This window comes from Palaemon carinicauda, chromosome 9 (genome assembly GCF_036898095.1).
Source record: "Palaemon carinicauda isolate YSFRI2023 chromosome 9, ASM3689809v2, whole genome shotgun sequence".
Taxonomy (NCBI): domain Eukaryota; kingdom Metazoa; phylum Arthropoda; class Malacostraca; order Decapoda; family Palaemonidae; genus Palaemon; species Palaemon carinicauda.
Genome location: NC_090733.1, coordinates 66,854,745 through 66,881,006, shown reverse-complemented (window position 1 = coordinate 66,881,006; position 26,262 = coordinate 66,854,745). Strand labels below are relative to the sequence as shown.

The 26,262-nt window shown below is 35.1% G+C and overlaps 1 pseudogene; it reads left to right on the top strand.

Moving 5' to 3' along the window:
* LOC137646984 (fap1 adhesin-like) overlaps positions 1-26,262 on the top strand; it is a 420,090-nt pseudogene that overhangs the window by 345,122 nt on the left and 48,706 nt on the right.

Here is a 26,262-nt window from a genome sequence, read left to right as displayed (position 1 = left end):
TGTGCGAAATTGAGCATATATATATATATATATATATATATATATATATATATATATATATATATATATATATATATATATATATATATATATATATATATATATATATATATGTATATATATATGTATATATATATATATATATATATATATATATATATATATATATATATATATATATATATATATATATATATATACTAAATTTCGCACATATACGCATGTCTTTCATATTCAAATAAACCATATAATTATGATACATTAATGTCTGGTTTCCCTTAAGAGCCCCAGGCAAAATCACACAAAAACATTAGCTTCTGACTGGCCGGGAGTCGAACCCTGGTCCTGGAAACTTGTATGTACAGTGACATACCGCTTGACCACGAAGAAAGATGAAAGTCAATGACAATTTTTCTGTACTTATACCTGTTGAATTCATGTTTTTTTTCTTTTTTTTTCTTTTTTTTCAAGAACTGAAATCAACCCACTTTCACCATCGTAGCTAATTGGTATGTTTGTGATTAGCATTCGACTAATGATAAATATTGCACATTCAGACGTGTTTTCCATACTCAAATAAGCCATATATTTTTGATAAATTAATGTCTCGATCCTCTTAACGGCCTTGGGATCAGAGCCCAGGCGAAATCACACAAAGACAATAGCTTCTGATTGGCCGGGAGTCGAACCCTGATCCAGGAAACTTGTATGTACAGTGACATACCACTTGGCCTCGAAAAAAAATAAAAGTCAACGACAATTCTTCTGAACTTATACCTGTCGAATTCAGGTGTTTTTTATTAATCAGAATTGAAATCAACCCATCTTCACCATCGTAGCTAATTGGTATTGTCTAGGTTTTCTACTGGCGAAATCTAACAGAGTCCCTTTGTGTCAATAGGCGTAGGAGGGGATAATAATGATGATGATGATGTATATATATATATATATATATATATATATATATATATATATATATATATATATATATATATATATATATATATATATATATATATATATATATATATGTATATATATATATATATATATATATATATATATATATATATATATGTAATATATATATATAATATATATATATATATATATATATATATATATATATATATATATATATATATATATATATATATATGTATAAGTGGTCCCCAACCTGTAGCTCGGTGCCCACAGGACTATATTAGGGCGCCGGTAAGGGTCAACCAGAAAACCGTGAAACATTCTATATACAGTATATATATATATATATATATATATGTGTGTGTGTGTGTGTGTATGTGTGTGTGTGTGTGTGTGCATGTGTGTGTGTATATATTAATTTAGAAAATAACAATTAAGAGAATTTGCAATATTAATTCAGTTAAATGATTACTAATTGCACACACAATTAGAAAGAGAGAGAGAGAGAGGTACAATATGAATTGCATATCCATTGGAATCATAGTATTGCGAGGAATAAGGAAATTTTCACCTTAGAAAGGTAATGTCAAGAGGATTGCTTCTACGACGGTGCTCATTAAATTTTTAACTGCATGTCGCACAGCATTGCATACCTATGGCTAGTTGATATTAGCAAACAAGATAATTAGCACGCTGATTTTCAATCGCAATTTGTACAGTAGCATCCGTGGCAATTTGAGCGAATACAAAAATTATGTTCGAGAATTAACCACTTCATCTGCTTCCAAAATAGTGTCAACCAACTTTTGGTGGCCTATTGGAAGCATCCTCCCTGCCGGACTGAGGTTCGAGTCCGGCTCAAATGCGATAGATCCTTTAGTATCTGCAACCTCACTATCCGAGTGATCTAAGGAGTGGGGATTTGGGGGAGTATATAGGCCTACCTTCTGAGTAATTAGCACCCATTGCCTTGCCATCCATGTTCCTAGCTTGTGCGAAGAGGGGGCTTGGGGCTGATCATATGTTTATATGGTCGGTCTGTCTCTAGGGCATTGTCCTGCTTGCTAGTGCAATGTCACTGTCCCTTGCCTCTACCATTCATGAGCTGCCTTTAAATCCTTAAACCTCACTTTGAATGTTTCACTCAACACTATTGTTAAGTGTGTAGACGTCATTGTTCATGGTCGCGATAGTAGCTTGTTCACTCAACCAATTAGGTTTCTTACTATATATATATAAATATATATATATATATATATATATATATATATATATATATATATATATATATATATATATATATACTTACGAAGGTGGTCTAGCGTATAGTAAACTTTTTATTTATATATTTCATTTGTATATTTAAGAATTGTATAGCCAGCCCGTAAGGTGAGTTCTTCTCTTGTAGATTCAAGTAATTGTATGTAAACTGCGTAAAACTTTCGGTGTTCACTTTGTTGTATTTTTCATTCCAGTCAGTATTTGTAAATTTACATCATTTTCAAGAATTAACTTTTTATTTCACGTATTTTGTTACGAAGTCTTATCCAATCTCGCTCAAGTGTGCTGAACGAACCATACTAGGTATGAACAGGGGCTAATGTAATTTTCTTATGTTTTCTTGAGGTATTGTTTCACGTTTGTGAGAAATTACGCAATTCTTATATTTGCCACGTGTCTTGGAAGGTTCTCGATAAGCACAAGTGTTATTGTTTTTTTTTTTTCAATGTTTGATGACGAAGGTGAGCAGAGCTAGCTGAGAGAGAGTTGTCTCGCTAGTGCATTGGTAGGCGTCTGATACGGATCGTTGGCAACCTTACACCGCAAGACACAACCCCCAAGCTTCTAGACCTCCTGACCTAGAAGGATCTATAATTTTTAAGTCAATATATATGCACCCCCAGGGATGCATAGCAGCAGAATAGATCCAGCCTTTCCCTTTGTAAGAGCCAACCAACATCCTCTCTCTCAAGTACCTTGAGTGAGTGTCTTCTCCAAAGTGATCAAGTTTGTGCCCAACGTATATCGTGTGTATTGTGTTAAAACGTTACTACAATTTTGAAAGGGATTTTAAATCTATCGTGTTGTGGTGAGTGCTGGAATTATGTAAATTTTGTAACTGGCACTGATACTTATGTGAAAACGTGAAGTTTATTTGTACTGCTATCTGGTTAAAACTTCGTGTGAGCTAAAAACTCTTAAGTTTATCAGTTACTTTATGTAATTTCTATAGAAGTTTAATCATTAGAGTGTTGAAGGTTAATTATTTTCATTAATTATCAAGATTAGATATTGGTGTGAAATTTAATTTCCAGTGAAACAAGTGATTATATAATTTTCAGTGTAATATTTTCTTGTCTTAGTTTAAGGTTTTATTCAGATTTGATATTCCGAGTTAGGTGATTGTATGATTTTCATAAGTATTATTTTCTTGTCTTAGTCTGAGTAATTAATTTTTTGTGTAAATTCTTTCAAAGTGTTGTAATTTTCATAGAATATATTTACTTTTGTAAAGAGTGTATTTTTTCGATCACCAGTGTTTCTCACAGAACTTATATCCCTGTTTAAGAATCGAAGTAAGAGGTTGATTTGGATAGTCTTAAAAATAAATACCCAGTTTGTTTTGAGTGTACGTAAGAGACCTTTGGATATTCAGTGTTCTTATGTTTTGCCGACTGGGAGTTATAATATTTCCTCAGAGCTCGGGTATTTTTTCTCAAGTGTAACAGATTTATGTAAAAACAGACAGGTGAGTTTGGAACTCGGAATGTTAACTTGCCAGCCGTAATATATAATGTATATTTTTGGTGCCCAGACCCGGGACCATATGTATATATATATATATATATATATATATATATATATATATATATATATATATATATATATATATATATATATATATATATATATATATATATATATATATATATATATATATATATATATATATATATATATATATATATATATATATATATATATATATATATATATACATACATATATATATATATATATACATATATATATATTTTTTATATATATATATATATATATATATATATATGTGTGTGTGTGTGTGTTTATTCATTGATATATAAAACATATAACATCCTCATCATCATCAGCTGTAACTACTCCACTGCAGGACAAAAGCCTCGGACACGCCCTTTCACCAAGTCATCAGCAACCATTGCTGGTCCTAGCTTAAGAGGAAAGTGGGCTTGGAGGCTGATCATATGTATAACGTTGAAAGAGTTAACAAACAATCTACAGTGCTGGACTGCCTGATTTCAGGGGTTTTTACGTAGTCCACCCTGGTTTGGAGTAAGAATCAGGCAGTGGATTGGGTGGTATAGGTATTAGGCATATGAAACATGAATATATTCAAATGGTATGTTGTGTCAAAATCTCAAACCAAACGGTTAAGAACTTTTGGAGATTTAAGACTTTAAACAAAGGAACATTTACAGTATATATATATATATATATATATATATATATATATATATATATATATATATATATATATATATATATTTTATATATATATATATATATATATATATATATATATATATATATTTTATATATATATATATATATATATATATATAAATATATATATATATATATATATATATTATTACGGCTGGCGAATTACGCAAATTTCCAGGCTCAAAAACTCACCTGTATATATTACATAAGTCTGTTACACTTGAACGAAAAATAATACCCGTGCTTTGAGAATATTATGTAACTCCGAGATTGTAATATATATGAACACTGATTATCCAAAGGTCTCTTACGTTACTATAAACAAAAACTAGGTGATTACTTTATAAGAACTATTCAAAAACCAACCTCTTTCTTCGGTTCTTAGTCGGGGAATTGAGAGAAGTACTGAAAAGAAATATTGGTAATCGAAATAATACGCGTTTTACAAAAATAGATATATTCTGTAAAAATTTACAGTTCGAAAGAATTAACAACAAAGATAAATCACTCGAAATATTAAATCTAAACTAAAGCCAAGACTAAGACAAAATAAAGACACTTCGAAAAAATATACAATCACTTGTTTCACTGCAGACTAATTTCATAGTAATATTCAATTTTGACAATTAATGAAAAGATTTAACACTTTAATACTCTAATAAACATACAATGATGAAATATATATGTATATATATATATATATATATATATATATATATATATATATATATATATATATATATATATATATATATATATATATATATATATATATATATATATATATATATATATATATATATATATATATATATATATATATATATATATATATATATATATATATATATATATATATATATATATATATATATATATATATATATATATATATATATATATATATATATATATATATATATATATATATATATATATATATATATATATATATATATATATATATATATATATATATATATATATATATATATATATATATATATATATATATATATATATATATATATATATATATATGTATATATACATATATATATATATAAATATACATATATATATATATATATATATATATATATATATATATATATATATATATATATATATATAAATTATATATATATATGTATATATATATATATGTATATATGTGTGTGTGTGTGTGTGTGTGTGTAACTGTTTCACTCACGTCCTTGCGTTCACACGAGGTTACCAAACAGTTAAGCAAAATAAATATACTTCCCTGTTTAACCTAAATCTCACAGGGCCAGTTACAAAAATCTATATGACGAAATGTACTTACATTAACACACTCCACTTCAATTAACATCCAATAATTTCACCAACGTTTGAACAACACAATACACAATATGCGTTGGATAAAAAATTACTTATTCACGTTTGAGAGAATAACACTTCACACACTTGAGAGGAGAGAGGGCCAGTGGACGTTGGCTCTTTCAAAGGGATAGGCTGGGTCTCTTCTGCTGCTTATGCATTTCCAGGGTCTATATATATTGACTTAATTCATATAGAATTTTCTAATAGATCATTTTCGTGGCGTGGGGGCAAGGCTCTAGCTGGATAAGGTCGCCAACGTAGTAATTTGAAAAATGGGGTACTAACCTTGCTTGTGGGGTAACCCTCTCTCAGCTAACTCCGCCTACCTACCTCTCGTGACTTTAAAAAGAAAAAAAAAGTAAATCTAATTTGTGAATCTTTATGCACTTTCTAACCTTATGGAAACATAAAACAGGACGTAATCCATTGTGGTCATATCTCGTGAGAGTGATAGAGTATACCTAAACGAGTTACATAAGACATCGTAACAAAGCTACGGGAAATAAAAAGTTAATTCTTAAGAATAACATAAATTCGTATATATTGAATTGAAGGAAAACACAATTAAATGAAAGACGAAAGTCTTATGTAATTTACACACATTCACTTGAATCTACGAGAGCGGAACTGACCTTATGAGTTGGCTACACATCTTTTGAATACACAAATGAAATACATGAATAAAATATTTACTCTATGCTCGACTAGCTTCATAAGATAGCTCCCCACGCAAAGATTATTTATTCCGGGCCTGAATCCACTGATTCAGACCAAGATAAATAATCTGCAACCACGTTATCTTTACCTGATATATGCTTTACATTAATTCATTATGGTTAAGAATATAATGACCACCTAGTTAACCTTTGGTTATTATTCTTCATTTTATTAACAAAAGTTAAAGGATTGTGATCCGAGTAAACTGTAATTTCTTCATTCTGTGGTCTGTTCACATAAACCTCAAATTTTCTTATCCCTGTGATTAATACTAGTAGTTCCCTTTCAACTGTCAAGTAGGCTCGTTGATGCTTCTTCAGCTTCGACGACATAAAACAAACATGGTGAAGAATTCCTTATTTGCCTTCTTGTAATATGACAGCACCAATACCATTGTATGACACATCCACTTGGATAAGGAATTTTCTGTTGAAATCAGGTACTTGCAGTATCGGTTTCGAAGTTGATATGGGCGTTATCCTGTCGAAGGATTCCTGGCACTAGATGGTCCAGTCAAATCCGTCAAGGGAGCGACTACAGCTGAAAAGTTTGGGCAAAAACGTATGTAGAATCCTGCCATCCCTAAGAATAGTTGTAAATGCTTCCTCGTTGTAGGGGATGAGGCTTTCCTTATTCCTTCGACGTTAGCGGCTACTGGGGCGATTTTTCCTTTTCCGACTTCAAATCCCAAGTACCAAACTGTGCCTTTCCAAATTCGCTCTTCTCCAGGTTAATCATCAGGTGTGCTCCTCACAGCTTTTGAAATACCTTCTCCAGGATTCGGAGATATTTTTCACAGGTTGCTTAATATATCACAATATCGTCGAGATATACACCTATTCCGTGTATCGATCCTAGAAGGGTATCCATCACTCGTTGAAAAGTAGTGGGTGCGTTCATTAGACCAAATGGCATGACTGTGTATTGATGTAACTGAAACGGGGTTATAAAAGCTGGTAACAGTTTTGCGTTGACGTCTGAAGAAATTTGATAATAACCTTTTAATAAGTCGATCTTGGTGACGAACCTCACTTGTCCTATGTTGTTTAGTAGTTGGTCTATGAGTGGCAGTGGATAATTATTGGCCACACTGATTGAATTCAACTTACAGTAGTCCGTACACATCCTGAAAGATCCGTCTAGTTTCTTCACGAGCAAGCATGGAGAAGTGTAAGGGCTAGAGCTTTGTTCGGCTAATCCTGTTTGTAACAAATAGGCCACTTCTTTTCTCATGACTTCTCGGTTATATGGCAACAGTCAATAGGCAGGTTGTTTGAATGGTCTTTCCGTGGTTTTAGGGTGAATTTCATGATCCATCAAGTTGGTTTGTTTCGGGATGTCCGAGACAATTTCAGGGAAACTTCTAATCAATTGGCTTAATTCCTCTTGCTGCTCCTTGCTCTAATGAGTTAATTTCTCTTCCAAATTCCTAGTGATGGACGATTATTCACTTTGCTTACCGCCCTTACCTCATATCAGTGGTCCTCTTCCGTTGATGGAATGTTTTGTTCCATACACACCTGTGAAGCTTTGGTCTTGTTTTCACTTAAGTATGGTTTCAGTAGGTTAATTTGTACTTTCCTTTGACTTTTCCTTCTTCCTGAGGTTTTGATAACGTAGGTCAGGTCACTGATCCTCTCCAAAATCCGGAATGGTCTATGGAACTTATTGGTGAGAGGGAATCTCATTATCCGTAAGAAAACCAACAATTATTGTCCTACAGCAAACTTTCTGTCCTTATTTTCATATCAAACCTTTTCTTCATTTTTCCTTGACTCGTTTTCACGTTTTCGAGGAAAAATTTCCTTATCTTGCCGATCCTTTTCCTCAAATTCTTGACATATTCTCCATCTGTTTCCACTCGATCCTTCCACTTTTCTGCAAAAATTTTAATCAGTCTTCTTACTTATCGTCCAAACACCATTTCATTCGGGCTATATCCCATGCTTTCTTGATAAGCATTGCGCACCTCAAATAACATCAACGGTAGTCCGAGGTCCCATTCATTTCTTTTTTCGTTGCAGTATTTTGTTAACATACTCTTCAGGGTTTAAGGAAATCTTTCTAATGCACCTTGGGTATCCAGATGGTAGGCAGTAGACAGTTGTCTCACATCCAATAGTTTCATCACATCCTGAAACAATATTGACGTGAAATTCGTTCCTTGGTCAATCTGAATGATTTCCAATATACCAAACTTGGTAAAAAAAAAAGTCTAGTAAGTTTTCGGCGATTATTTTAGCACTGATGTTCCTGATGGGTATGGCTTCTGGGTATCTCGTCACTGGACACATCAAGGTTGACATATATTCGTGACCTTTCTTCGTCCTTGGTAACAGTCCCACAATGTCAATCGTTACCTTGCTGAAGGGTTCTCCTCGCACTTCAATCAGGTGTAAGGGAGCTTTCTTGATGTACTCATTAAGCCTTCCAACCATCGACAAACGTGACATGTACAGCAAAACTGGTTCACATCCTTATGCATGCTAGGCCAGAAAAGGTGTTTCGTAATCTTCTCCGTCGTCTTCCTTATTCCCATGTGTCCTGTCTCGTGCGCTATGGCGACCACCTGTCTTCTCAACAGTGAGGCAATCAATATCTGATGGTTCATCCCCCATTCAGCATTCCCAGGGATATCGGCGTGTCTATGCTTTCTCATTTATAATCCATCTTCAAGATAATAACAGATGGGAGACTGCTGCACCTCCGTCTTATCCACCACACGATACAATAACTCTGTTAACATCGCATCCTTACGTTGCAATCCTATCAACATTTTCCTGCTCACTTGTCCTACTACTAATGCTGAGTTCTCTGTATCTTCCAAGACCATAGCTTTCTTGCCCTCCTGCTCATTTGTTCGCCGTTCCTCTTCTCTCCGGCTCTCTCTCGGAAGCTCTCCTCTTGCGTATACCAAGGCAATCCTCTTCTTCTATAAACAAATCGTCCAAGTTCATAGCTCCTTCAATTTCTCTGTCTTCTTCTGCAACCCCTTTCTTTGTCATACTTCTAGGAAACAGATACAAGTAGTCCTTCTCAAGTTCAGTCATAGGACTATACTTCAATGATTTCTCCGTTACAATAGGAAAAGGCACAAATGGTGCTCCACCAACTTCATTTCCCAGTAGGACTTACACTCCTTTGCCAGCCAATGAATCCTTTACCGCAAAACTCAAGCAACCTGTCACCAAGTCGCATGACAATTTCAAACGGCAAATAGAGTAACCTCCTCACCTCCTATTCCCTTCAAAATGACCGAATCTCCTGTGAGAGACTATTCCACCATCGGGTTTCCACCTTGTGTCACTACACTATGGTTACAACCTGTGTCGCACAAAATCTGGATCAGGATTTGCTTGCTCCCATCTAGAGCGGCTAGCATACCTTCATAAAAGAGTGTTTTAAAGGCATCCACCCTGTTTGGGGCTGTCCTGTTAGTCGTGTAAACGTTAGCTGGTTTATTTTCCTCCTCGTTCTTTCCTGATTGTTTCTTCATCTTCGCATTCTGTTAAGTTGAATTATCCTTAACCCCTTGGGTGACTGCTTTCGGTTGGTTCAACAAACATTCCTTACTGATATGGTCTTTCTTGCCACATGTATAACAGACAATATTAATCTTCTGCACGTCTTTCACAACACCTGAAGGAGGACGAATTGACGATTGCTGCTGTGGTACTATCGCATTCTGCTTTGGAAGAGTAGCAGTGGTACTTCTCCTGTAACATTTGAACTTGTTCACATAGTTATTACTGAACTAGTTTCCATGGTTCGGCGAATACTTGACACTTGGTCGGAATGATGATTGTAACTTCATACCCGAGGAAGGTTTACAACTGATAATACTATAATCTTCACTCAGCAAAGTGGCTTTATCAAGTTTCTTCACCTTTCTCTCTCTCTCTCTATCTCAAGTATGTTCAAATATGTTCATGAATTTCTCGTAGATATTGTTCTAGCACTATAAATTCTTCTAAATCAGCCATCTCGCTCACTTTAGCAGCATCTATCCATCTCTTAAAACATCGTCGTACCTTATAAGCGTAATCCAGGAAGGTTATTTTCTCGCCCTTCTGCAAACTTTGGAATCTTTCATTAAAATATTCAGGGTTCATCTGATACACTTGCAGCGTGCTCCTTTTAACCTCTTGATACTCCTCCCTCTGGTCCTAAGGCAAACCAAGAAACACACTGCGTCCTTTTCCAATCAGAACACTGCAATAACACAGGCCATTTATGTTCTGGCCATTCCAATGTCAACGCGACTATTTCAAAATGGTCGAAAAATTCGTCGGGAGCTGCTTCTGTGAATTTTGGAATTAACCCTTGCGCATTCGGACCGTGCATAGCAGGGGCACGTCTGTCTATGTTGCCGACCTTGCACGAACATTCAACAGCTCCAACTCCCTCACATGTCGTGCAATTACTCTCGCCTCTTCTCCTTTTCTTCTTGTCTTGCAATTTCTCTCTCTTCTTCTTTCTCTTCTTTCTCATCTTGCTTCCATTTCCCTCGCATTTTTTGCAATTCCTCTTGCTTCTTCTCTCTCTCTCTTTTACCGTTCCTCCCGTTCTGCCATCATCTTCAACTTAATCAAATTCTCTTCCGCTGCAATTCGTCGAATCTCTGCCTCTACATTCCTTTCTGCTTTCATTCCTTCAGTTCCTAGGTCAACTGATACTTGCTTCGCTACAAATTATGCTTCAGCTTTCACCAACAGTTCGCGAACTGCTACAATAACTTCTTCCGACAACTTTCCTGAGTTTATCAACGCTTCTAAGGCTAGACACTTGATTTTGGCTTTGATCATTCCACTTGTTGCATGGCCACCACATGCCATTAAAATAGAGCCACTGACCTTTAGTTACATTAGCTTTTGTTTTGACAATTCCTGAATAATTGAGTTTTCCAAAAACTTTTGTACATTTAGTTGTGCCATCTTGTACCATACAATAAATTATACCTCTCCAAAAAATATATTATAACAATACACAGAATCCTATCAACACTAAACTGGTCAAACGTTTAATCAAAACACGGCCTTGTATCACCAATATGTAAAACAGACTCGCTCGATCCCTAGGTCTGGGCATCAAAAATATATATTACTGCTGGCGAATTACACAAATTTACGACCTCGAAACTTACTTATTACATAAATCTGTCACACTTGAGAAAAAAAATAATACCCGAGCTTAGAGAATATTATGTAACTCCCAGATGGCAATATATATGAAAACTCAATATTCAAAGGTCTCTTACATTACGTTAAAAGGTAGTAGGTTGGCCGGGGCACCAGCCACCCGCTGAGATACTACCGCTAGAGAGTAATGGGCTCCTTTGACTGGCCAGACAGTATTACATTGGGTCCTTCTCTCTGGTTAAGGTTCACTTTTCCTTTGCCTACACATACACCGAATAGTCTGGCCTATTCTTTACAGATTCTCCTCTGTCCTCATACACCTGACAACACTGAAATTACCAAACAATTCTTCTTCATCCAAGGGGTTAACTACTGCACTGTAATTGTTCAGTGGCCACTTTCCTCTTGTTACGGGTAGAAGAGACTCTTTAGCTATGGTAAGCAGCTCTTCTAGGAGAAGGATACTCCAAAATCAAACCATTGTTCTCTAGTCTTGGGTAGTGTCATAGCCTCTGTACCATGGTCTCCCACTTTCTTGAGTTAGAGTTCTCTTGCTTGAGGGTACACTCTTGTTTTGTTCACGTTTTTATGGTTTATATAGGAGATATTTATTTTAATGTTGTTACTCTGGTTGAAAATTTTATTTTTCCTTGTTTCCTTTCCTCACTGGGCTATTTTCCCTGTTGGAGCCTCTGGGCTTATAGCATACTGCTTTTCCAACTAGGGCTGTAGCTTAGGAAGTTATAATGTAATGTAATGTAATGAAAACAAAAACTAGGTGATTACTTTATAAGAACTATTCTAAAAACCAACCTCTTACTTCAGTTCTTAGTCCGTGAATCGAGAGAAGTACTGAAAATTTTTCTTAGCTCGCCAATCCATCGTCTTCTCTTCCTATCCATTCTTCTTTTGCAATCTCTAGAGATCCATACTGTTATTCCTCTTGCCTATTTATTATCTGTCATTCTCATTACTTGTCCTTCCCACGTCCATTTCTTTTTCTTACATGTTAGAATATCCTCTACTTTAGTTTGCTCTCATATCCATATTCTTTTTCTGTCTGTTAGTGATATTCCCATCATTATTCTTTCCATTGCTTTTTGAGTTGTAACTAGCTTATGCTCTAAGTCTTAGAACATTAGCTAGTTACAACTCAATTAGAGCCTTACTGAAGTCTTAGAATCTAAGACTTCAGTAGGTCCAATTTTCTGATACATAAGTTATTACTGCTACGACCATCTGATTAAATACTTTTCTTTTTAGAGAAGGTGGCATTTTTCTTTATATAACCTCATTTTGTTTACCAAAAGCTCTCCATCCCATGCTTATCATTGGTTTTTTTTTTTTTTTACTGTCTGTCCTAAATACATATATTCTTTAACAACCTCTAGAGATTCGTCCATAACAGTGATTTGCTTTCTCTGCATTTTCATTTAACGTTAACTTAGTTTCACTTATATTCATTTTCAATCCTATATTTTTACTTTTTCTATTGAAATCTTCCATCATCTTTAGCAATTCCTACCATGATATACTAAACACAGCTATATCATCTGCAAATCCTAAGTTGTTAAGGTGTTCCCCATCAATGTTAATTCCTACATTTTCTCATTCTAAATTCTTAAAACCTTCTTTAAGGCACGCTTTGGTTAATTAAGGATAAAGGGGGTATTTTTGTTTAACTCTTTTCTCAATCAGAATTTTTTCACTATCTTTGTGTAGTTTTAGGATTGCTGTACAATCAGCCCTCCTTACTTGCAGGAGACTAACACACTAAGTAACCCACTGTACTGCCTTATAATGTTTTTACTTGGTTTCTATCTCAGTATAAGTATTGTGTTAATGAATTAACACATTTTAGTAAGTGTACAGTACATGTACATTCTTGTACTGCGTTCAGTACACTGTAAAACTGCAGTACACATAACAAGAGTCATCGCCACACTTATGCGTAAATAATGTACTGTAACAACAAAACTCTGTTGTACCTATCTAATATAAAAATCTCTGCTACTGTAGTATATATTACACTTCAATATATGTACAGTACCATCGCAACAGTACAGCTTAATTAGCTAAGGTAACTTTGAAACTCACTGAATGCATAGCCTATATTTACATTAGTACTGTGAAGTACTGTATTTTGTATATGGCACTGTAGTTTGCAGTAGTTTATATAACAATAACATCACAGTATTACACAATCAATACACTATCAGAATAAGATTTAAAAGAAATATCAATGCATCAACATTAACCATTTATGTGCGAAGTTCTAAACAGTAAGTCATTAGTATGATGCAACTCTTTTATTCGTCGACTATTTGGAGCGTGGGGTAGCGTAATGTACGTACAGTCAGCTCCCACTTAACGATCAATGATTTCACTTGATTGCAACACAGAGAACCATGTAACCTATTAAATAAAAAAATCAAATATTTGCAAGAAATACTCTCGCATCACAACGATTTCAAACAGCCCGCACTACTATGCACTCGGCTCTCTTCAAGCCACGTCCATCTCCTTGCAGTACAACATCCCACCTCACTCTGATTCGTAGTCGTCACTTGGCCTCAATCTTGCATTGTCTTATCTTGTGTGTGCCTCTCCCTCTTAGGTCCTTTTTGAGCAGAATCACGTTTTCATGCAAAAACGTCATGTATTTGTATATAGCGGTACATACTGTACTCCTGGACATTGTTTATGTTTACTGGGTAATATACTGTAGATATGTGATTCCATACAGTACTTCACAAGAGATGACGCCATTGTATCAGGAGTTGCTTCATACTTCAAGATTGCGTAGAACTTCATACGAAAATGGTCAGTGGTCGTTGTATAGAATATATACACTTACTTATACAGTATTACAGTAATGTATTGTATTGTTTTTTGTAAATGTAGGCTACGCGTGTGGTGAGTTGTCAGATAGCCATGTTGAACGAACAAAAAGTGCAAACATTTACAGTACAGTTAAGCTTTACTGTAGTGATAGCACTGTACATATATTACAGTAATACACACTATAGTATTAACGAGTGTTATACAGTATTACTAGATAGGAACAACAGTGTTTTGTTGTTATACTGTAAGTGTATGATGACTACTGGGTAAATTATAGTTTCCAACTACTGTAGTGTTACATACTGTATTGTAGCCTTACTGTGTCCAGTACATAGTGTAAACATGTGCACATGTACTGTGCACTTATTGATATGTCTTCATTTAATTATAAACTACTTATACTGTGATAGAAACCAAGTAAAAACAGTATTAGGCAGTACTTAGTGTGTTAATCATTCGAGCGTAGGCAATGGGCAGCGAGTCATTAGGTTAGGAGTTATTCCACCCTAGGGCAGCAAATATTCACGAAATCACACTTTTCGCGCCTGTCTCTGTTACCTAACGCTTGCGAAAAGTTGGGGCTGACTGTAAGACATTTTATACCAAAATCACTATAAGCACACTGAATATGTACAGGTTTTATATATCACTTTTTTACATCACAACGTAAAATGACCGAATCAGGAGATGCACACACGAGAAGAGATGATATAGGACTGAGGCCGAGTGAACAAGAGATGGCTGTTGTCCTATTATGTGTGTTTACATATAAACACTGTGTATATTTGGTCTTCCTGATTGTGCCTATGTGTGTCAGAGACTTAGACTGCATTTGTTCCACCTTACATTAACTGCATTTGTACATGGCAAAATTTATGTATGAATGCTCGATAAAAAGCTAGACTTTGAGCTAAGATGCTATGTAGGTGGAATTTTAAAGTTCACTGGTTTTAATTTAAGACATTATGGTAATAAAAACATAAATAATAGATCATTATAGTAAAATGACGATGTGAAATTAGTGTAACAGAAAAAAATTCATGCTTTGAAGTATAATAATGTCTATAAAAATCCTAAACCCTTTACATATAGAATAATTTTGCTCCCTTTGCATTGATAAAAGTTCTTTTCTTCTATGTAGCCTACTTATTTCAATTATGCCTTAGCGTACTGTTGAGCATTGATTTTTAAGAAAAGGTATGAAAATAAAGATTATGATTTTATGCAAATCCTTATTGCTATATTTCTTTGATCAGTTTGAATATTAATAATTTTCAAATTAGGGCAGTCGTTTTGGTGCCCCTTTAATGTGAGTAGTTTTAGGATATTCTGATATGTTCAAGAAGAGAAGTAAAAAAACTGAAACGTCAAAATGACGAGCTTTGTTACCGTAAATTTCAAGTATCCATGCTGCTTGGCAAAAAAAAAATCACATTTGTTTTGTGCGAAGCTTAGATAAATAGGATTGCTAATAAAAATTAGTTTAAGTCTTACAAAGCTCGTTATGTCTTAGGAAATAAAATTATAAACAAAATTGTAGCAGTAAAGGAAAATTATATGCATATCATGCCATTTTTATTATCCAATTAATTGTTTTGATTTACACCATGGCCTCACACTTTTAATTCTATTCACTCCACCTTTTATTATTTAATAACTTTACACTTAACGTTTCAAACTCACTTTTACATTCAATCAGTCGCTATGATATCCACTACATATTACATATACCATAAAATGTTAGATATAATATTCTGCTCTATATGTTTATACCCTTTAGGTATAAACATCAGTTACTAGCAATTCATCAACATCATCATCATCATCTCCTCCTACGCCTATTGACGCTAACGGGCTCGGTTAGATTTCGCCTGTCGTCTCTATCTGGAGCTTTTAATTCAATGCTTCTCCATTCATCATCCCCTACTTCGCGCTTCATAGTCCTCAGCCATGTAGGCCTGGTTCTTCCAACTCTTCAACTCTTCTAGTGCCTTGTGGAGCTCAACTGAACGTTTGGTGAACCGATCTCTCATGGGGAGTGCAAAGAGCATGCCCAAACCATCTCCATCTACTCATCATGATCTCATCCACATATGACACTCTAGTAATCTCTCTCATAGTTTCATTTCTAATCCTGCCCTGCCATTTAACACTCAACATCGTTCTGAGGGTTTAGTTCTCAAATCTACTAAATCTATTGGAGATTGTTTCATTGTCATACCATACTTGCTTGTAAGATACCATGACACATGTCCATACAGAAACACCGATCTCGCTAAACTGATATATAGTCTGATTTTTATATGTAATCTCAGGCGATTTGATTTCCAAATTTTACTTAAACTAGCCATTGTCTGATTTTCCTTTTCAATCTTTCACTAAACTCTAATTCTAAAGACCCTGTATTGGAGATCATAGTTCCTAAATACTTAAATGATTCTACCTCATTAATCCTTTCTCCTTCCAACGATTTTTTATCTTCCATTGATTTACTCCATTCTCATCATCTCTGTCCTTCTATTTATCTTCAGTCCAACCGCGTGTGGTATTTCATGCATTGTGGTAAGCAAGCATTGCAAATCCTGTGATGTTTTGATAACAAGGACAGCATCATCAGCATACTCTAGGTCTGCTGAATTCCTATCACCAATCCAGTCCAATCCTTCTCCACCATCTCCGACTGCTCTATGCATTACAAAATCAATTAGTGTTTTTAAATTCCCCATCCAATTAATGAGCCTCAGCAGTCCAAATTACCTGAATGCACAAATTTATTCTAATTTTTCCACCACATTCATCAATTTTTCAAGTACTTTCTCAGTCGGCTAAGGAATGCATATACTTCAGACTGCATCTTTCCATCTGCCATTTTTTATTTCAAGATTGATTTTCTCACTTTTCCCTGGAACATAACGTTCCTGAGTGTTCTTTCTTACGCTTTTTCCTACTAACTTATGAATTCTTTTCCATACCGGATCACAGTTTTCTCTTTTGACATGATTATTCCTCATGCAATCTCGGTTTTCCTGTAGTTTTTGCATTCGTGCATTCCTCGACAGTCATTGTTCACTGACGTGTTTCATATTAAATTCCTTTTCCTAAATTAGATTTACGGTCATTTTCTTAACGCATCCTAGCTATACTCATGAGTCCCACATTATCAAATTTACCTACAGCACTCCTCTCGTCATTTCATCGATCAAATTGTCCCTCCATCTACTTTGTATTAACATGTTATAGCAAAAATCTCCTTGACCGTTTTATCATTGACAACTCTACCCATGAATATTTTGTTTATATTAATGTATTTCCAGCAATCAGGACTCCCTCAGACACCATTCTGCAAGATTCTTTTCATTATTACTCACAGCAGGCATCTTTCAACATGTCTTTCTCCATTATTACTCACTGCTGGCTTTCCGTATCTACCGCTACACTACATCATTTTCTATTGCATTAATTTCCCCTTGAATCTCCTACTTTAAAAATATTTATTTGCAATCTTTTGCATCATTTATACCTTACTCTCTGCTCTTTTTGGTTAGGTTTTATGTCATTTTTTTTTAATTTTTCAGAGTTTGTAATAATTAACAAAGTCATTACAACCATTGACTTCTAATTTATCAGGGCTAGATACCGCCAACAGAAGCGATCAGAATTAGAGGAACGTCGACGAAGAGAGCATATCTTAGCAGAGCGTAAAAGAGAAAAGGATGCCTTGATGATAAGATTCCTTCGAGAACCTTTACAGCATTGTCGAATTCGAGCTACGAATGAAAATGCAAAGAGAAAAAAGGATAAATTGGAAGAACAAGAATTCAAGGCCGAAAATGATACCTCTATTAGACCTAGTCAATCTGCTCCAGACCTTGATGAAGCACTCAGAATAGTAAGAGGAGAAGATAAGGCACTGGATGCCAGGTAACCCTAATTGCTGTTGAATTAGATAAAAAAATAATCATGAAATAGGTTAAAGTAATAATAAAAGGCAATCATATTTTCCTCATATCTGCTTAGATTTGTTTTATTGATTTTCTTAAAATCTTTAGAAAAGGTTTAAAAAGACTCTTTGTAATAAAGTACTCTCTTATTTTTCCAGAGCTCAGGCATTTCTAAGTCCAGACAGAAGACGTGATTATTGCTCAGAAGAAAGAGGCAAGCTGTTTAAAGAAGGAAAAATATGTGATCGATTCCTTCGCACTCATAATCCTCGGATTCCCCCTCATCAGCCTCATACTATTCATTTTAGTGGACAAACAAAACGACGTGTTCCTGGACCACCAACGAGACCCTTTCCCGCCAGGCTCATTTGATGATGTAATCAGAGAGAATCAAAAACCTTATCCAACGTTCCCACCAGAAGAGCTCAAGAATAAAACACGACCAAAAAGAAGTAGTAGTATTGGAGAGAACAGCTTAAAGATGGGGACAACAAGAGTTTTAAGTGATACCTTTAGTGCTACTACTGGCTCAGAAGATATTGATTCACTTCTTGCCAATTACAAACAACCATTAGAGAGTCATATAATGTTGCTTCCCAAACCAAAGTTAGAACGGAGAAGTTCGATGCCTGACCTAAGAGATTTTCGCTTTGTAAGTTCTGCTGTTGTTTATGAAACAATTGCTACTCTGAGTAATTTAGGAAATACAAGGGGGTTAATGGTGCTCCCATCGAATGACCTCAACAATTCTATTGATTGTGACATCACATCTACGCCTGAAATCCCCTCCAGTCAACAGCCATTAAAGGAAATTTCTACAAAAAGCTCAGAAAAATGGGCAAGGAAAATGAAAAATTACATCAAAGAAGAAACTCAGGCAGTTTTATCATGCAGTCCTCTCATTGGTAGTCTATCCCCTTCTATAAGTCAAATGGGCCTCCAGAAAGGCCGAAAAGCACAACGGAAAGAGTGGATTGCGAACCACTTATCAATAAAAAATTTGCAAAAGAAAATTCTTCCTGCATTTTCCAACACAGCTTCTCAAACAGAAAGTATTCATCCAGTAACATCAGTCTTACATCGACGAAATTCACTAGGTAGCGAAGGGGCTGATTCTGTTTATTATGACAGTCTTGAAGAAGATGAAAGTAGAACAAGCAAGCAAAGCTCAACTACCCAAGCATTTTATGTACCTATGAAAAATGGAATTCCAACAAATAAAGTCTTGGTGCCAACCTTACCCGCTAGGCTTACAGCTCGTCTTGAAGAAAGACGAACAGTCTCTCATAGACGTTCCCTTCAAAATAACTTATCACCAAATGATCTCTTGTTGACTGGCAAGCATGTCGAAGTTCTTAGTGATGAAGCTATACTTGCCCGTCTGACAGGTAATGAAGATCAAAAAGATGTTGCTGACAAATCTGGTGCGTGTTCAGATGTTGTGTCTAAAGATGACACAGCTGTATCTAGTGACTCAGATATTTTAGACAGTCCTAAAGTCAAAGAAACTGTTAGTCTACAATTATCAGACCAAAGCACAGAATTGTCTCATTCGGATATCATAGAGATAGAAACTTCAGAATTAACTCAGGAAGGATCCCTCAAATTATTACCAATTATGAGTGATACTGTTTCCAATGCCATTGAAAATAGTAGTGAATTATCTACAGAAACATCTGAGCATCTTCCATTACCTGACTCTATTCAGTATTCTGATACACACATACAAACTACTGATCAGTCTTATACAAGTACTCAGAAGTTTGATGGTGGGCCTGACAAAACGGAATCAAAGTCACATTCAGGTAGAGAAAACAATGGTCATAGTGAAATAGATAATGAAGATATCAAATTCAGAAAAATAGTCTCTCCAGTAGTGGCAAATGGAATAGAATTTAGCAGATGTAATAACACTGAAGAGAGAAGTGAAGATGTAAGTGACTTTGACCATGGTGTTGAGTCCCAAACAGGGGATCACCAAGATTGTGAGCTTGAAAACCTCCCCAATGATAATCAAAATGAAACTAATGAAAACGGGGAAGTATTACAGAATTCAGTGAAAGACGGAGTTCCTAAATCTGAGAGCATTGATGAAAACTATGATACAGATTCTTTTCATTCTGTCTCTTACACTTATGAAAAAAGTGAGGATGATATTTCTGAGATGCTATATAATACAGATAGTGATAACCAAAATAATGAAAGTAATAGTGAAGCAGAAGTACAAACAGTTACACCTGAACTAATTAGTAACAATACAAATGAGTCAAGTGTTGCATATGATGACATAAGTGAGAGCATCATATCTGAGAACAATGGTTTCACAAAAGAGTCACCTAAAGATATAAGCGAAGAATTTTCCGAGGAAACAAGCAGTAATCCATCACAAGATCAGTTGGAAATAATTGGATTTACCTCCAATGGAAAAGAAACACTTTTAGAGAGTGGATTTATTGATTATGAGGATACAAGCATAACACAAGACCCATTAAATAACAATTGCAATAAGTTGGGATCACATAGTACTGATGAGGCAGATTCTGAAACTCAAATAGAAAATAATGAAAAAATTACACTGAGAGAAGACAAGAGTTTATTTGCAGAACCGAACCAGAAAATTGTTACCGAACATGAGAATGAAACTCCCACCAAAGAAGAGTATTCGGGGTGTTTTAGTCTGGAAGAGAAAAACAAAAAATATGAATCAATAGAGAGTAATGTGAAAGAAAGCAATAATATAAACTATTCAAAAATGGTATCTCAAAGCAGCAAAGAATTGACCAGTCTCGTAGAAATGATAAAAGAGAGCTTGCAAGATGGGGATTTTGGCATGAGCCTGAATGATGGTTTTATTCTTAATGATAATGTATCAACAGAGATCTCAGAATCACCCACATCGCCAACTAATGAGGGGGATCAAGAAGAACTTAGTGATGGAAATGACTCTTGGGACCGAATTACCGTAATCCGTGTGCCATCTTGCGAAAGTAACAATGATAGTGGAGATGCTACTCCTGACATAGATGCAGAATCTCCACTTCATACAGACGAAGCTAATGAAGATGTTTCATGTAACCTCTTCCCTTCAGAAGATTTGACGGGCCCCAAGAACACAGTACTGGACAGCAGTGAAACTGACTTGTTCCAGGAAATCTTCAGCACTCATACCTCTGATGAAGGAAAGAGCACTCCAGTAGATGAAAGTAGCTCTGGGCTCTCCACTATTGAAGAGGATGATGAACTCATCGAGGCTGTACCGATCATGGAAAATCATGAGAAAGAACAATTATTCGTAGGGGATGTTGAAAATGAAACAGAAGTGGCCGGTGAAATAGGTGAGGAACCATTAAGAAATGATGAGTGCAAATTAATAGAAGGCATACAAGATGTTAAGAATATTTTGGAGGAGGGAAATTCTATTTGTTCCCCGAAAGACAGCTTAAACGATCAAGTAAACTTTGATAGAAACTGTAGCGTTGAAGTAGATACAGATGGTCTGTTGGAGGACTCTGAATCAGGAATAAAGGAAGAAAATATAAAAAATAGTGATGAAAAATATGATTCAGAAAACGAAAATTTCTACATAAAAGAAATTGAAAATACAGCACCCATAGCTACGAATGGGGTTAGTTTGGATGGAGATGAAGGCCATGACTTATTAGAAGAAAATCAGATTATCAGTAAAACAAATGAGTTGGAAAACGAGTGTTTAGAAGAACATAAAGATTCGAAGGAAGAAAGGAGGGAATTTGAGAACGAAGGCTCAATCAAAGAAAATAATCCAATCGAACTAAATAGGGATATATCCGAAGAAGATCTTAATGTGACTTCAGAGAATGCCCAATCGGTTCAAGATTCAAATGTTGATGATGAGGCTGGCATGCAAGATTTGAAAGAATCAAATAATAAAGATCAAAGTCAGTTGGAAGAAATAGATGAGAATAAAGATGCAGAGAATACAGAAGAAAAAGAAGAAAAGGAAAATCCATTGGTACTCCAATTTCCAAATTCATTTAATTCAGAGAACGACGATGGAGCAATAAAAAATGCAAAGGAAGAAGTTTTGGAAAAGAGCTGTGAATATCTAAATGGAAAGATATGTAACACTTTTATTGAAGACCAGGAAAATAATGGAATGGAGTTTAATGAAATAGATGGCTTGGTCACGGTAAGTGAATGCACTGAAGATATAGATGCAGGGGACATACAAGAATGTAAAGGAAAGAATAAAGAGGAGGATGAAAATTACCCTACAGAAGAAAATGAAACTAACGAAATAGATGAACAAAGGGAAGTTTTATTTAATAGAGATGGCATGGGAAAGATGAGAGATAAATTGGAGTTAAATGAGGAGGATGAGACTGAAAGTGATACAAAAGCAGAAGACAATGAAACAATCAACGAAACAACGGTTGAAGATGAACATGAATTGGATATGCATATTGCAAAAGAAGGGATATCCATGGCAGATGACAGTGAAGTAACAGAAGGTGATGATGCACTACAAAACAGCAAAAAAAATGAAGCGGGAGAAAAACTAGTAAATAATTTAATTGATGATTTGGGTACAGATGGATTAGGTTTGGAAGATCAGGAATTTGAGAAAAATCTAGATAAAATGGCAGATGATGACAATGTTACCTCAGAAGTTGTAGAAAACCACGAGGACTCATTGCTGGAGAAAACAAACATCGAGTTAATAGAAGAATATAATGCATCCATAGACAGTTCTAAGGATGAAACATTAGAGGAAAAAGTAGAAACTGCAAAGGACATCCTAAAAGCTGAAATGATTGAAGTAGCCAATGCTTGCATGAAGTATAATGATAGGGATGTGGAAGAGAAGGATCAGTCAAATGAATATATGAACATCGAATGGCAAAAAATAAGAGAAGGTGATTTAACTTTAAAAACTGAAAATACAGTCGAGGAGGAGAGTGTCGTAAAAGAACTTGATAGTGATAATGTGAGGAAATTGGAAGAAAACGAAGAAATGTCTGAAAGCGTTTCAGGGAATGGACCTCTTGTTATGGATATGGGTGACCCTTATTATTTGAGAAGCAAAGATGTAACATATCAATGGAATTCGCTACAAAATGAAAAAGAAGATGGCATTATTTGTACCGAACATGGTGTGGAAGGAAATTCCATAGATATTACAAATATCAAAAAAGAGGAAGACAATGATAGTTTACACAGTGTTTCACCAACAATTTTATCAGAACATAAGGAAAGTAGTCCTTTTCTTAAGCACAAAACTGAAGAATCTGATCTTTGTGACGAGGATAATTCTGTTACTGATATTGAAAGCCCTAATGGAATCATAGAGGCAAATACAGATGAGGATGTACATACAAATTCCGACATAAGTGAAAATATTTGCATTGAGGACGATACTCATGAATCTGAAGAGACTGATGATGGTGAAGATGAAGACCTGATTAGTGATACTGGAATTTTTGAGATTTGTTCTGTGATTGAAAATAATGAAGCAACCATAGATTTAAATACTAGTGATATAAACGATGAAAAATATGATTTTGCTAAAAATAATGATAATTCATATCAGGATGCATTCCATAAGAATTTAAGTTGTCCAGACATTAGAACTGAGAGAGATAACGTTAGCTTGTTGGTTGATGAAAAATCTTTAGACAATGAAGAGACACCGACTTATGACAATGTAGAAAGTAGTAGTAAGATTAGTATTTATACTGATGGTATAAACCTAAATATAGGAAATGAACTGAAAGAACAAATGGAGGACAATGATATTTACGAGAGGGATAAGAAATGTGCTGAAAGTGCCCACGGACTTGTAAAGAATGTTTTGGATAAAGCAGTTAATGCATTAAAAGATAGTTTTGTGGAAGAGTCAGAAGCTAATGATGTGAATATCACTGAAAACTTAAATGTGATTACCAACAACTGCAATACAGATAAAGAAAACGATGCAGATAGTCAAAACAAAACTGATATGCACATAGAAATCAGTGAATATCTGACAATTGATGATAGTAGTTTTGTTGAGAAGTCAAGTTGCATCTCTACTGAGAGTTCGGACGATAATGAAGAAACAATTGGACGAGAGGTTGAAATAGAATCAGAGGATATACAGGAAGAAAGTATTGAGCAAGATACCATAATTGAGAGTGAATATTGGAGCCCTGATAATATATTACAACTAAATCAGCTTCATGAGAGTGACATTACTAACTTACAACAAACTACTAATCATGAGGTCCAAACCAAAGACAAAGGTAGTTTGTATTTCTCCAAAGATTGTTTACCTGAACGTATGTTAGATGGAGATAAATATAACAATAATGTTAAACCAGCATCAAATGATGAAACTAAAGACATACCTCCTGCTAGTGAAAGTGAAGCCAGCGATTCGTCACTTTTCAGCAATGCCACTCAGGATTTGACTGAGCCTATAATCTATGCTGAATATGAGGAATTACTAGACTTTGCAGGAGAATCAATTGAAAAGGAAATATTCATAGGAAACCAAACGAAAAGGCATTTCAATTCTAGTCAAATGATCCATATTGCAAACACTAAAGAAACTCCTCTACCTATGTGTGAAGGTCTTTATCAGAGTACAACTGTAAGCGAGGACTGTGATGTTAGCATTCAGGATAAAGTTCTTAATGACAAGGATATACTAAACACAAAAACAGAGGAGGCAACATCATCAAGCCATATAAGAGATAACAATCAATCTTTTGATGAAGCCAACCAACCAGAGTACTTATTAGATGAGGTAGTCTTTTCAGATGATTCACCAAGAGAGGACAGTAATCCAGAGGGCGCTGCAGCAAACTCTCCATCTTCTGATTCAGGAGTTGTAGAAATGGCAGGAAAAACGATAAAATCCCCATTAGAGTGTACCGGAGAAAATGGAGATTTAAGAAGCCAAATTTGTCATAATCATCATCTACAAGAATCTTTAGGCAGTGAAAAAGCAACAGAGAACATGCAAAGAAAAAGGCTTTCAGCAAAACAAGCTAAAGACCAAGCCAATCGTATTACAAGCGGACATCGTCGACCAATATCTGCAAGTGGAAGAGGTTCAGATGTTAAGGAACCTATAAGACTTAAAAGTTGGACAAGCCTTCAAGATAACCAAGAAGATATACCACTAAATAATGATGCTGAAAGAAAACATACGGAAACTCAAAACCAAGTTGAATTCCATAATGCCTCTCCCCAGATTGACAGCAATGCAACTTCAAGAAGTAAGTATCAGTTGGTTCAAGATTATTTAGATAATCTCCCTCATTACCCCCCATGCAAAGATGAATCTCCACTGTGTACAGCAGGTAGTCTTCATGGATCAATGAATGAAATGCCCTCTGAAAATATCAGTGATTCTGGATCATCAGAGACTGGTGAAGGTAGCTATTCTGAACGTTTACTGAAAGCCCTTGAAGCAAGACGATTAAGACGTCATCGGCCCCCATCATCCAACATTGACCATGAGGAAGGACCAAAGAAATACAGACCCTCATCTCTAAGTGCTTTAGATGCCTTTTTAGCAACTCTTTCGAAATATCGCGGAGGATCTGAGTGTGGTGATGAAAGCAAAGATAATTCACTTACACCTTCCTTGAATGGTGATGATGTTACAGTACAGGTTAGAGCAGGACCGCGTCATCATGACGTAAGGGTGAGCTCTAGACGTCAAGTTCGTCTTGTGGTGAATGTTAGTAATCCTGGAGCAACATCAGATTCCGGCTGTGTTCCTGACACATCTAGAACTGAACGTGAGTTATGAATTTACGCAATTGGTAAGCAATTTCTTGTGAGATATAGTGAAATTAACATAA